An 11241-nucleotide genomic window follows, 5' to 3' on the forward strand; every position below is an offset into this window, starting at 1 on the left:
TCTATACCTGCTTGTTCATACTCATTATACTTTCTACCAGCGTTCAATTTATATTAAAAGTATTAGTTGATACGTTCCAGCTTTTCAGATCAGCCAAGTCTTTTCATTTTTATTTGCAAAAAGTCTGCACATGAAGGAGTCAAAGTAGGGAGGACACACACTCTGAAATATTGAACTTCTACATTTTCCCCTCTAAAACTCATGTAATAATCTAGTCAAACACATCTCCTGGTTCAATCTACATTTCTTTTGAACATGTTTTCCTGTCTGGTTAAAGTATTTTCTAGTTACAAATGTGTGTGTGGTATAGGACAGTTCAAAAAGTTATGAAGCTTTTTTCACATTTAGAAAGCTGTGATACTGGGAAATATCCTTAGACATTCTAACTAAATAAACTAAGAGTTCATAACATGAGGTGCAAAAGAACACCTTGAAAAGTGAAATGTGATGTAGTTTTGGCATATTTCCTTCTCTCCCCAATGTGAGATGTTCCTTTAAATAGCATTTCACATACGTTTTATAAAACTCAGTGGTGTCTGGACTTGATAAAGAAAAGGAAGAAAAGAAACAACAAAATATCTCAAATCCATCCATAAAGCTGTAACAATTTACACATGTGAGGAATTCTCACAGTACCAACCAGGCTTAAGGGAATTTGGATTTCTCTACAGTAAAACTCTTTGACAAACTGAAAGCTGTAGACCTGACTCGAGGATAAGTGGAGTCCATGGTGCTCTGTGAATTTTCTTTTGCTATCTTTCAACTCATTTTCACAATGAAATTGTGTTTAGCTCCTGTGGAATGAAGGAAGAATTATTGCTTTAAAATATATTATCTATAGATCTGAGTGTTTGTCAGAATACAATCATAAATAGAGCTGTCTGTGGGAAGCTCTGTAAGTTTATAATGCTCCAGTGGTTCTGGGTTTGTCCCCTTCCTCCTTCCCCCAGTTACTAGTATCAAGGCCACAGTAAAGTACTATGTCTTTTCTGGCCACCACCCCTTGAGCAGTCTAGAACATAAGAAATGTATGCAGAAATCAATACTGAATTAGGAAATCCATTACAGAATCCCCAGTTATATTAGGTAATACATAGATAATACATAGGTGGCCTTGGAAGTTTCCCACTAAGCCCAGTTTAGATGATGGATCTGAAATTTAACCATGACAGGAATAACATCAGTGTACCTCAGAAAAAATTGAGTATGTCTTGAATTCATAGATAATCACCACTTGTTTTCTATTGTAACTTGTTCCTGATGTTTATCTTGGGGAAATTTCAAGATGATCTCATAAGTCTTCTTAATCTCATCCATTTATAGGATTGTTTTCCCCTTCTCTTATATGCACTGCTAGATCCAACTGGCCCAAACCCTTCCTACAGTAAGTGTTTTACACCAGAGATCATTTTTAATTGTATTTTATAAATAAATAGTTTAGATCTATGGGTAAGGTTACCCACTAGCTGAATATGCTGAAAGAGAGTAACTGATACTTTATAGTCTGCCTGTATACTTTATAATGTACTAGATGAACGGTTTCTTCTGATCAGACAGAATATAATGAGGAATTTAAAACCAGCAAATCTAGGCCTGATCATAAAGAGATGTGGCTCTAATGCTTTGCTTCTGTCTGTTTAAGTCTTGTGAAGAGGAGTTAGTAATTTTAAGACAAGCCACACACCCAAGCAAGGCCTCGCTGTGTTGCGTGGAAATGTGGCAGCCAAGCAGACACCTCTGGATCAGCAGTAGGACAACACAAAGAGACTATCTTTAAAGACCCTTTTTATCTGTTCTGATTAGAGTATTAAAAGGAATTTCATCAGCATGAGACTATTAGGCCATGACAGAAGTCTAAGGTATAGTCTCTGGATGTAGTCCAGCAGAAAGAGAATTCTAGGAACAGCCGTAAACCTGCTCATATGTAAAGGCAATACAGCACAGCAAAACGAAGTAGCTCTGAAATTATTTTCCTAAGTTCTTAAGATGTCTAAGAACACAATATCCTAGAAGAAACTGCTCTGAGGAACTGGTGACGAATTCTTCATTAAAGGTAGGTACCTGCCCATGTTTCTCAAAAAAATTTTTAAAAATTAACACTTTATAACAGTTGTGAAAACCCCAACCACACTTTTCCCCAACTCTTTCTCTCCTCAGCTGTAGAAGTAGTAAAAAAAAATCATTAAAATTAGAGCCTGTCTTTGAGCCTATTACACTTAAGGTAGAAAATCAAACAAATTAGTTTTATATTTAGTTATGAATGCAGTAAGATCTGAAGCTTGTCCTTAGTTCTACAGTAACAATTTCCCAATGCAGTAAAGCCAAGTCTCTTTTTGTGTTGCTCACAAGGGAGCCTGGGCTCATTTCATTGTTTTTGTGGGATTTATCTTGTGTGAAGGTCCTGCTCACAGCTGGAGAGGCAATGTCTGGAGTTATTTCAGTACATGTTTGTTTGTAGACTAGGTCTTAAAAAGATAAAACTGCATTAAAGAATCACAGTTAACAAGACTGATCATAGCTTATATATAGACCATTATGTAATAGACCCTTTCATAGCAAGGTCAAACTCCATCTTAAACCCTTTGTTTCCACTGCTGCTGTCATAGGTCCATCACTTCACTCTTGCAGCAACCTTCTTGTTTTTACATTCTAAAATCATTAAGGGTCAGTCTGTACCGTTGTGCCAGTGCTGTCTTTTAACCTAAAAAGCTTTTTCTCCTGGTGTTTACCTCTCTTCACCAGTGTATTTGTTGTCAGCTTTCATTTTCTCCCTCAGTCTTAATTTTACTAGACTAAACAAGCTGCTCTATTAAATCTCTTAAAAGGCCTTTTGTTCTCTGATGATCCTTCCAGCTCTTTTCTGCAAATATTCCAGTTTAAGTTTATCCTTCCTGTACACACATGACTGTGCAGTTTCCCAAAAGTGATTTTGCCAGTACATGGACTTCCCAATTTGTAGTGGAAGAGCCTGCTAGAGACTTGGGCCTGAAGAAGCCACTACAGGCTGCAAAGCAGTGAAGTGAGATGCTAGTGCTGGCTTTTGTTGCTAAGTAGAACGTCTGTCATGTGGTGAACCAGTTAGAGGCTACATTAGCTTCTGTGTTTTTATTCCTAGCTAGTGTTATGGTAACATAGTCCTGAATTCCTGAACTTAGACATCCCTGTGGTCAGACCTACTTCTGGAAGGGAAATCCAGCCTCAGGCGTAACCAGACATTATTTGGATACCTAATAGCACTGAAATGCTTGAAAGAACCTAAATGTGTTTGAGCATTTGTGTGAATTAGAAGTTTTCCCATAGTACTTACCTCTTACTACAAGGCCCAGTTTGTGTCCCCCTCATTTCCAGCTGGCTGTTCTCAAAGCAGTGGTTGGTTTTGCTTTGATGGAAAGCTGGAGCGTTGTTCCACGTGCATTTGAAAGGAAGACCCTGTAGAGTGGATACTGTCCACCAATTATTAGTGCAGTATTCTGCCTTGCCACACATGTTCCTGTACCATGACCCACACTGTAGCACCAAAACAGTCAGTTCTCTTCAGGTCTGTTATGGAGTACAGAGATGTTGTCTCCAGTAAATCCTCATGAAACAGAAGGATGAACCTGAGCTACTTCCCTCCTGCACATCCATAGTGTCAAGAAATCTCAGAGAGTTTTTATGCAGTTGCCATCTCATCCTTTATTGATAAGGTGTTGTGAGGCTCCACAGATCTGGGAAGGCTCGAATCTGATGTAGCTGAGCCACCACTGAGGGTCTTCCTCAGGACTGGAGGAAACAGAAGCCTACCACAGAGGGAGCTCAACCCTTCTAGAGATAGTGACTGTGAATGTTTTGTGTGGATATAATTCTCATTTTCTGAGAGATTCTAATTTCCTGAGAAAATTTCTCATTTTTCATGCCATTGTGAAGAGGGAAAGAATTTGTCTTGATTGTGACTAGATAGATGTAATTGCAAAATCTGGCGAAAACTTGGTGGCATTTAAAGTAATGGCAAAATTCCTTTTGACTTTCCTTGGGCCCAGATGGCCTGGATGCTAACCATAATGTACAAGATCACAGCTTCTATTTGTCATCCTCTTTGGTAAAGGTAAAATTTCTGCATGTGGCTTATTTTAAATAGATTTTAATAGCTGTAACACAAATATTATCACAGAGAAGGTGAATTATAACAATACACGATAGGAGTTCTTCGGCTACAGAGAATTGTCACGGCTTAGCTGAAACCACATTTTCTTAGCAAAGAATGTTCCCCACACATTTCAAATACATAAATAGTGAACTAGTTCCTAACTAGTGTTAGGAAGTTTAAATGTGTGCACAGCAACTCAGCGATTCACTTTGGTTTAGTGTTGAGAAGCTCCAGCTTCATATATTGCAGAAGTTCTTCAGACTGTGTTAAAGAAACTGAATAACATACACGGAGTGTAAAACATCAGCTTTGAAAGAGTGAAGCCCTAATACTGGCTACAAGCTCAGTCCCACATGCAAAGAAGTAATGTGGAAAAATTACTGGAAACTCGTATTTAAAACATGATACCTTCCAAAATAATTTCTACAGGCAGTAAGAATTAAAGCATTGTGAACAAAACAGGGTTTTTACTATAAACCTTTAAAAAAGAAAAAAGGTTCAGCACAAGAAGTCTGCAGTTAAATCTCTGATGATTTAGGCTTTTTCTTTTTTAAGTGTTAATAATTTATGAAGAGCTAAAAGTGTTTTCAGAAGAATAACTCCATGCTCACTCATTTTGAAGCAAATTTGGCTTTTTCCTTTTGTTTTCAATTTGTTCTAGTTGCATTCCTTCTGAGTGGGAAAAATAAACCGAGTATTTCTAAGATATAAATAGTTTAGGATGAGATGAGTAATTAAGTGAGAAGAAACCAGAGTTGATTGGTGATAGATCTAAGTGACATTACAATGAAATTTCATTCTTTCCTACTAGCTCAGCATCAAGGAGGTGATGATTTTGTGAAACAATGCTCTATAAAAATGCAATGTATTACAGAACATGATTATACCTCCCCCCAGAACAAGAAGTAACAACAACAACAAAATTACCTTTTAGTTTACAAAAGACATGCAAAGCATGGCACATTAGGTCATTTCAAGAGTTTTTCCAAGTGTTCTTGCTGCAATTTTGGGCCTTAGGAAACCACTAAATGAGTCTTACTTTTCTCCAGCTGTCACCAGCCCTCACTCATCTACCTGCTTTGGAACCTGCTCCTTCTAAGCAGTAGGAATAGTAGCTGGTACTAAATGGCACATTTTTCAGAATTTGGCACCCTCCTTAGTACACCTTTAATATTTTGGTTTTCTTCCCTCAAAGCATGGGAGTACAAAGCAAAAGACCATCAGGAATCAAATACTTTATGTTCCTGTTTACTCCAAAGTTAATAATGCTCATATTCCTTTAATAGAATCAGTAAATTGATGTAAATACGTGTAAAATGTAAATGTAAGTACATGTATTTGTATTATCGAATTAATTGGTTATTTAGACAAATTATTTTAATCTCTCTTTAAAGACAATTGAAAGTAAACACATCGGCTCTTCATTGTCTTGCCATGCTCCATTTTTACTTTTACTTCCCTGTAGACTGAGAATAAATGTGTTTATTATAGTGAAATAAAAGAGCTTAGATGAACAGAAAAGAAATTATTAAGGCTTCTGAATCCTCTTTTGCCATCTGTCAACTTCACATGCTTACATTTTCCTTCGATGTGAAAGATCTGTGCTATTCAAGTATACACTGTAAGCCACTTTACATCACTGATGGAGACAATATTTTAAAGGTTAAAGATTAAAAAATGCGTCCGAGTTTAGAGGAGCCAAAGCCAAGTGAGGAATATAACGTGCCATTGTTACTGGGGAAAGGAGTGTCACTTTACCTGGCAGGAGAATGAAACTCCTTGATAAAACCTGCATGTCCTTCCTCCTTATTGTACAATTGTTTTGTAAAGTTAGGTCCAGGGAACAGGGGAAGGACTTATTGTTTATTATTACTAGATGAGCCATAGATTGCTAGGGGAGCCTTAGTTTCACTGCTACAAGGTTTTACAGAGTTTCTTTAGTGCAGATGAACATGCTTATGCAAGTAGAACTTATTTAGAAGCTGTGTAGCTATTTCTGTGGAATACATTTATATATGGATGCCCACCCAACAGCCTTTCCTGCATATAACTATTTTGGTGAAACAGTACACTTCTAATCAAAGCAGTAATAACAGTAAAACTTTTAAAAGTATATCAGATTTGAATGACCTTTTGATTCTCAATAGTGCTGCAGTGGAAACTCCTCTCTCTTCCTTTTTAGGAAATGTTCATAATTTATCTCATAGAAAGATCATCATAGGGAAACAATAGATTGGACAACAGAGGTCTTGCAACTTCAGTCACACAACTGAAGTGAATGTCAAATCTATTGATACAAATGTCAATGTGGAAAAAACATAAAATGAAAACTGGGAATGCTGGAAGATTAAATGTAAAAATAGTCATTTTAAGCTCTAAACCAAGCCAAATAATTTTGCTACTTAGGAGCAACATTGAAACTATTCAGTAGCACAGGAGCACTATCTGGGGTGAAACAAGCTCCTGTTCATTTATAGTACCTCCTGTTATTGTAAAAGCATACTAATAAAGAATACACAGATGGAACTAAGTTTAGAATGATTACCTGCTGAACTTGTAAAGGAAGGATTATGCCTAGCTGGAGAGCTGTTCCCTGGGAAATCTTGTGCTCCCCTTGGACTTCTGCTAGTGGAAAGGTATCATCTCCTGGCCATTCACAGCAATATTTTCCTTCTTAACTGAAATGAAGTTGACTGCAAAGGAAAGAAGTAGTGAGGTTAATAACTTTTGTCAGTAGGAGCAAGTACAGCAGTTAAAAAGAGCCTTGTAAGTGGGTTTCTATGCTCTATCCTGACAAAGACTCCGCAGCTTGAACTTCTTTTTTCTTAGTAGCAGAAATATCGCATATATGTCAAACTAGTCCATCCCACTGCCTCATTGAAGCAAAAGTGGTCTCCTTAGCAACAGCCTTTGAGACACAAGGAGGAAATTCCCCAGTTGCTCTGACCTGGAAGCTCAAACCCTCCCTCTGGGGACCAGCTGCCCTCTTTTGTCTGTAGCTTAATTTTTAAAACGTTTTAGCCTTGGTCTGTGTTTATATTGATAAAAAAAATCTGTATAAAATAAAAGAGGAAAGTTCATCTGTATAAACCTGTAGGCTGCCTCAGCAAGAGCCAGAAGCAACAATGCTGAAGACAGAAATCATCATCGTGTTTCTTTAATATATAGAGACGAGTAAACTGGCATTATTGCTGTCTTCGGTAGTTGTCACAAACAAGATGAAGCAGGTCTTCCACATGGACAAGCAGCAAAGGCCACTTACCTTCTCTCTTCTGTGCAGACCTATAGTTTTACTGGGCATGACTTCAACACTAATCCTGCAAATATTAATTATTAATGCTAGGTGACATTTGTAAAACATTGCAAGATCAGGGTACCTATCATATCTGTCTGTTACATCCATGCCAACCTACTGCAACATGAGGAACTAGGTTAATATGCCAGTTCTGCTGCTGGCTTTTCATGTGGAAAATGTTAGTAGGTCATTGAATTGCCACTTTTTTTTTTTTTTTTTTTTGCAGCTGCAGTGCAAAAAGCAAGTGTAAATCAAAATATTCACACTGTTAGTCTTTTAAGGAACAGCGCTGAATCTCACCTGTATCTATTCAGTTAGCTTCCAGTTGGTAAAAAAAAGAGGTAGCACTAAGAGCAGTTGATGCTGCTACTCATAGAAAAGCTTTAGTCTAAGGAATGCTGACAGAGTTACAGTCCTGCTAAGTGACCGAGCAGGCTGATGGTACCTCCTAATGAAGTGTCAGTAGAAGTTTAGACACAGAGTCCTAGCTGATGCTGTTTGCTAGGATTTCTCTCAATATTGAACTGCCTGCTGCTGATAAATGGGTACTTCAGAAAAGGAATTTTATGCTATCTGCAGTCAGTTTTGATGAAGCATTGCGCTGGCTGGTTTATATGGCAATGAGGAAGCCTGATCCGATGCCAGGCTTGATGGAAAACTCTTATGCACATCCATGTTTATACTCTGGTTTGCAACAAGTGACTGAGGGAGCCAATGCCTAGGATCAAGTTTGTTTCCCTTGGTGGGAGCACAGCAGTAACATTCAATGTGCTTCTTGTCTCATTATGCTATTGCTTCACTGTCTGAGAAGACCAGCAGAACAGGATAGTTTATGGACCTGCTTTTACCTCCATTTCTGCCCGCACTGTTATTCATGAGGTGGGAACACAAGGCAGCTTACGCAAATCTTCCACTGTGTAAATCATCCTGGCCCTAAAACTGAATGCTAAAATGCAACTTGTAAGAAAGCACATCTAAAACTGATTTTGAGGTGGAATTACTGCTCTGCACTAAAATGGTTTTGTTAAGAATGCAAACAATCTGGCATTGGCTTGAGACATTTTCATCTGTTACTTTATTTGTAAGGAAAAGAAAACTTGCTAGTCGTGCTAGCAAACATCAGAGCTAAGCAATTTCAGAGTTCTGGAAACCTTCTGTCTACTGCAGCTCCTAGATATTAACACAAGCAGCAGACTAAACATTTGTACCTTGTTTGTATTGCCAGCTGAAAAATGAAGGTAATTAATGGGCAGCTATAAGGTGAAAGACTCTGGAAAATACCAAAACTTGTAGTCCTGAAATACATAGCATTGATGCTAGAATAATTATTTAATTGCATTACTGTTGCTAAGTAATCTTCCATAGTTTTACATTATGTATTGATGTTTACAGCTTATTATTTTTTCTTATTTCTTTTCTATAAAATTTTCCCTTTGAACCTTTGGTTCTAAATGGATGTTAGACAAAAAAATATCCCATATCAAGTGCAGTTATTCAAGTCAACAGGTAATAGGACTTGACACTTGTCAGGTTTTTTTGAAGTTAGGTTTCAATTCTCTTTTTTGGGTAACATGGACTCTGGTAGTGGATAATTACAATGAATACACTTAGTGAAATTAAAATCAATGACATCTCTGTCTTTGCTCTTTGGGGAAATTGCCAATATAGGCAAAAAAAGATTTTCCAAATACTCTTTTGGAGGTGACCAATACTAAATGAAACTGGAAAGCAAAAGATGTATGACTGTATAGCACTTGCATTACTCTGGGCTGATTACTTTCTCTAAAATCCATAGTCATGTAAGGTGAACTCACTGTATTTGGTCCTAACTGTAGTGTTTCTTCCAAATTCACAGTTCTCTGCAGGCCACCCAGGACATCTGCTCTTCAGTGGAATCAGGGAATGCACACTCCAGCTTCAGCCTTCAAGTCAATTTTGTTAGAAATGAAAGGCTATCAGCCTATGGCTTGTTAGGTGCAGAAGATGATAATCATAGTTTGTAGTAAAAAGGGATGGCTATAATGGTCTGGCCTGACCTGACCTCCTGCCTATCCTGTCTGGCAATTTCCATGGCTACCCCAAAAAGTACAGTAGAAAATATGTTTTTATAAAGACTATGAGTTCAAATTCAAAGAGTGCAAAACATGCTGAGTTTTTCATGCCTGTGGTAAACTGCTCCAGTAGTTACATACCTCAGCGTTAAAAATATATTTTATTTCCTGTTGTAAATTTGCTGATTTAAACTTCAACCACTGCATTTTGCTATCCCTGTGCCTTTATACTAGACACTCTTTTTAGTGTCTAGTACTGCCCTTAGTACTCATAAAAAATCTTCTGTCTGTAGGGTGGGACGAAGGATATGAGCAAAGCTAAAAGGCAACAGATTTGCTCTCTCCAGTTTTCCAGGAAAGGCATAAAAATACATGATGCATTAGTTGCTAAATTTTATCACCCTCAAGAGAGCTTTCTGATATTGTGCCAATATGAACACTTTATTAGATTAATCCATATGCAAGTTAGAACGCTTTCGCCTGCACAGCATTTTCTTCATGGTTTTATTGAGTGATTTTTAAGAAAAATATTTACATCCCACTTCAGAAAAGTTACAGGCATTTGTGTCAGTCCATTGCCTTGCACAGGGGAAGTTTAACGTTACTCTCTAGAAGGCTATTTCTTAGAACAAAACCTTGGGGATGTGCACATCTAGGCACTGTGGCAGGTTCTAGTTTTCATTCATGAATGGGGCTCAGGCTGCATTTCGGTCGTTGTAGCATAATGGTAGAATCAGTTCCTAAATATTACAAAAGTAATACCTGTCCTAGGAACTTTTTTTTTGTTTTATAAAGGAGAAAGCTCATTACTGGTAGCTCTTGAGCAGTGAGAGGCGCAGTGATGGATGCTTTAGCCAAGGTCCAAAATGGTGGCAGCACTCCATTGGCACATACCAGTGACTGAAGGGAAAGGCCTGACAATGCCAGGCTGATAGGCCAGGGACTGAAATTCAATAAGCTAACCAAACAGGGTCCAGAGGAGACTTAATCTCTTCAGCCTCCTCTTCCCACTCCTCCTGTTGCTGACTGTGCACCTCCTTTCTTACACCTGCTCTGGCACACTGTAGGCCCTGCTGTGTTCTAATTTAATTCACTAGAATGGCAGAGAATTATTCCATTTTTCCTTGTTGTTTTGGGTAGGTTTTTTTGCCATTTTAGCTAATGGAATTGTCAATAAGAAGGGCTCTGGCAAGTGCCAGCACCACCCTGTCGGTGAAAAGGGGAGAGGAGGCAGGTGAGCGCACACTCTGCCTTTGGTAACAGCGAGCTTTTCATCAGCCTGCTGTGCCTTTTGAAACCATACTCTTCAGTTTTAATCAGAATGTAATAAATACGTGTAATACCTTGAAATGAAGAGGCCTGTCATGGATCCAGAAGGCAGCAGAGTGGTGAGAGCTTGGAGAAGCTGTGGCTGTGCGAAGCAAGGAGAGAGGGAGAGCCAAGGGTTTCCCTCAGGGCTCCTGCTCTTTCTGCGAGAGACCTGTGTGTATCACTTACCCCTTCCTGAGGTGAAGCAGAGGCAGCGCCGGAACAGTCCCATTCACAGCAGTAAGAATATTTTAACTTGAAAATCTTTTTTTTTAATTCCTTTGAATTTACATTCTCCTTTCCTTCATTTGTTTCTGAATGCCGTGGATGTTTACCCCCAGCTGGGGACAGTAAGGGGACTGCATTACTCCTGACACACAGCTGCTGCCCAGCTCACAATGGTGAATGTGCTGGCACAGGTGACCTGGCAGGCTCAGGTGCTCCAGCATGGTCCTGTGTGC

The 11241-nt window shown here is 38.5% G+C and overlaps 1 long non-coding RNA gene across 1 annotated transcript; it reads right to left on the bottom strand.

Moving 5' to 3' along the window:
• Positions 1–3312: 3312 nt before the first annotated feature.
• On the bottom strand, positions 3313–10927 carry LOC108493425. The gene is made up of 3 exons (XR_001873469.1): positions 10816–10927; positions 6672–6819; positions 3313–3443 (listed from the first exon to the last, which is right to left on the bottom strand). It is a non-coding gene; the product is annotated as an uncharacterized LOC108493425 (long non-coding RNA).
• Between the last annotated feature and the right edge of the window lie 314 nt (positions 10928–11241).

The sequence above is a fragment of the Lepidothrix coronata genome, unplaced genomic scaffold (genome assembly GCF_001604755.1).
Source record: "Lepidothrix coronata isolate B3197 unplaced genomic scaffold, Lepidothrix_coronata-1.0 Scaffold16, whole genome shotgun sequence".
In the NCBI taxonomy this organism is placed as follows: Eukaryota; Metazoa; Chordata; class Aves; order Passeriformes; family Pipridae; genus Lepidothrix; species Lepidothrix coronata.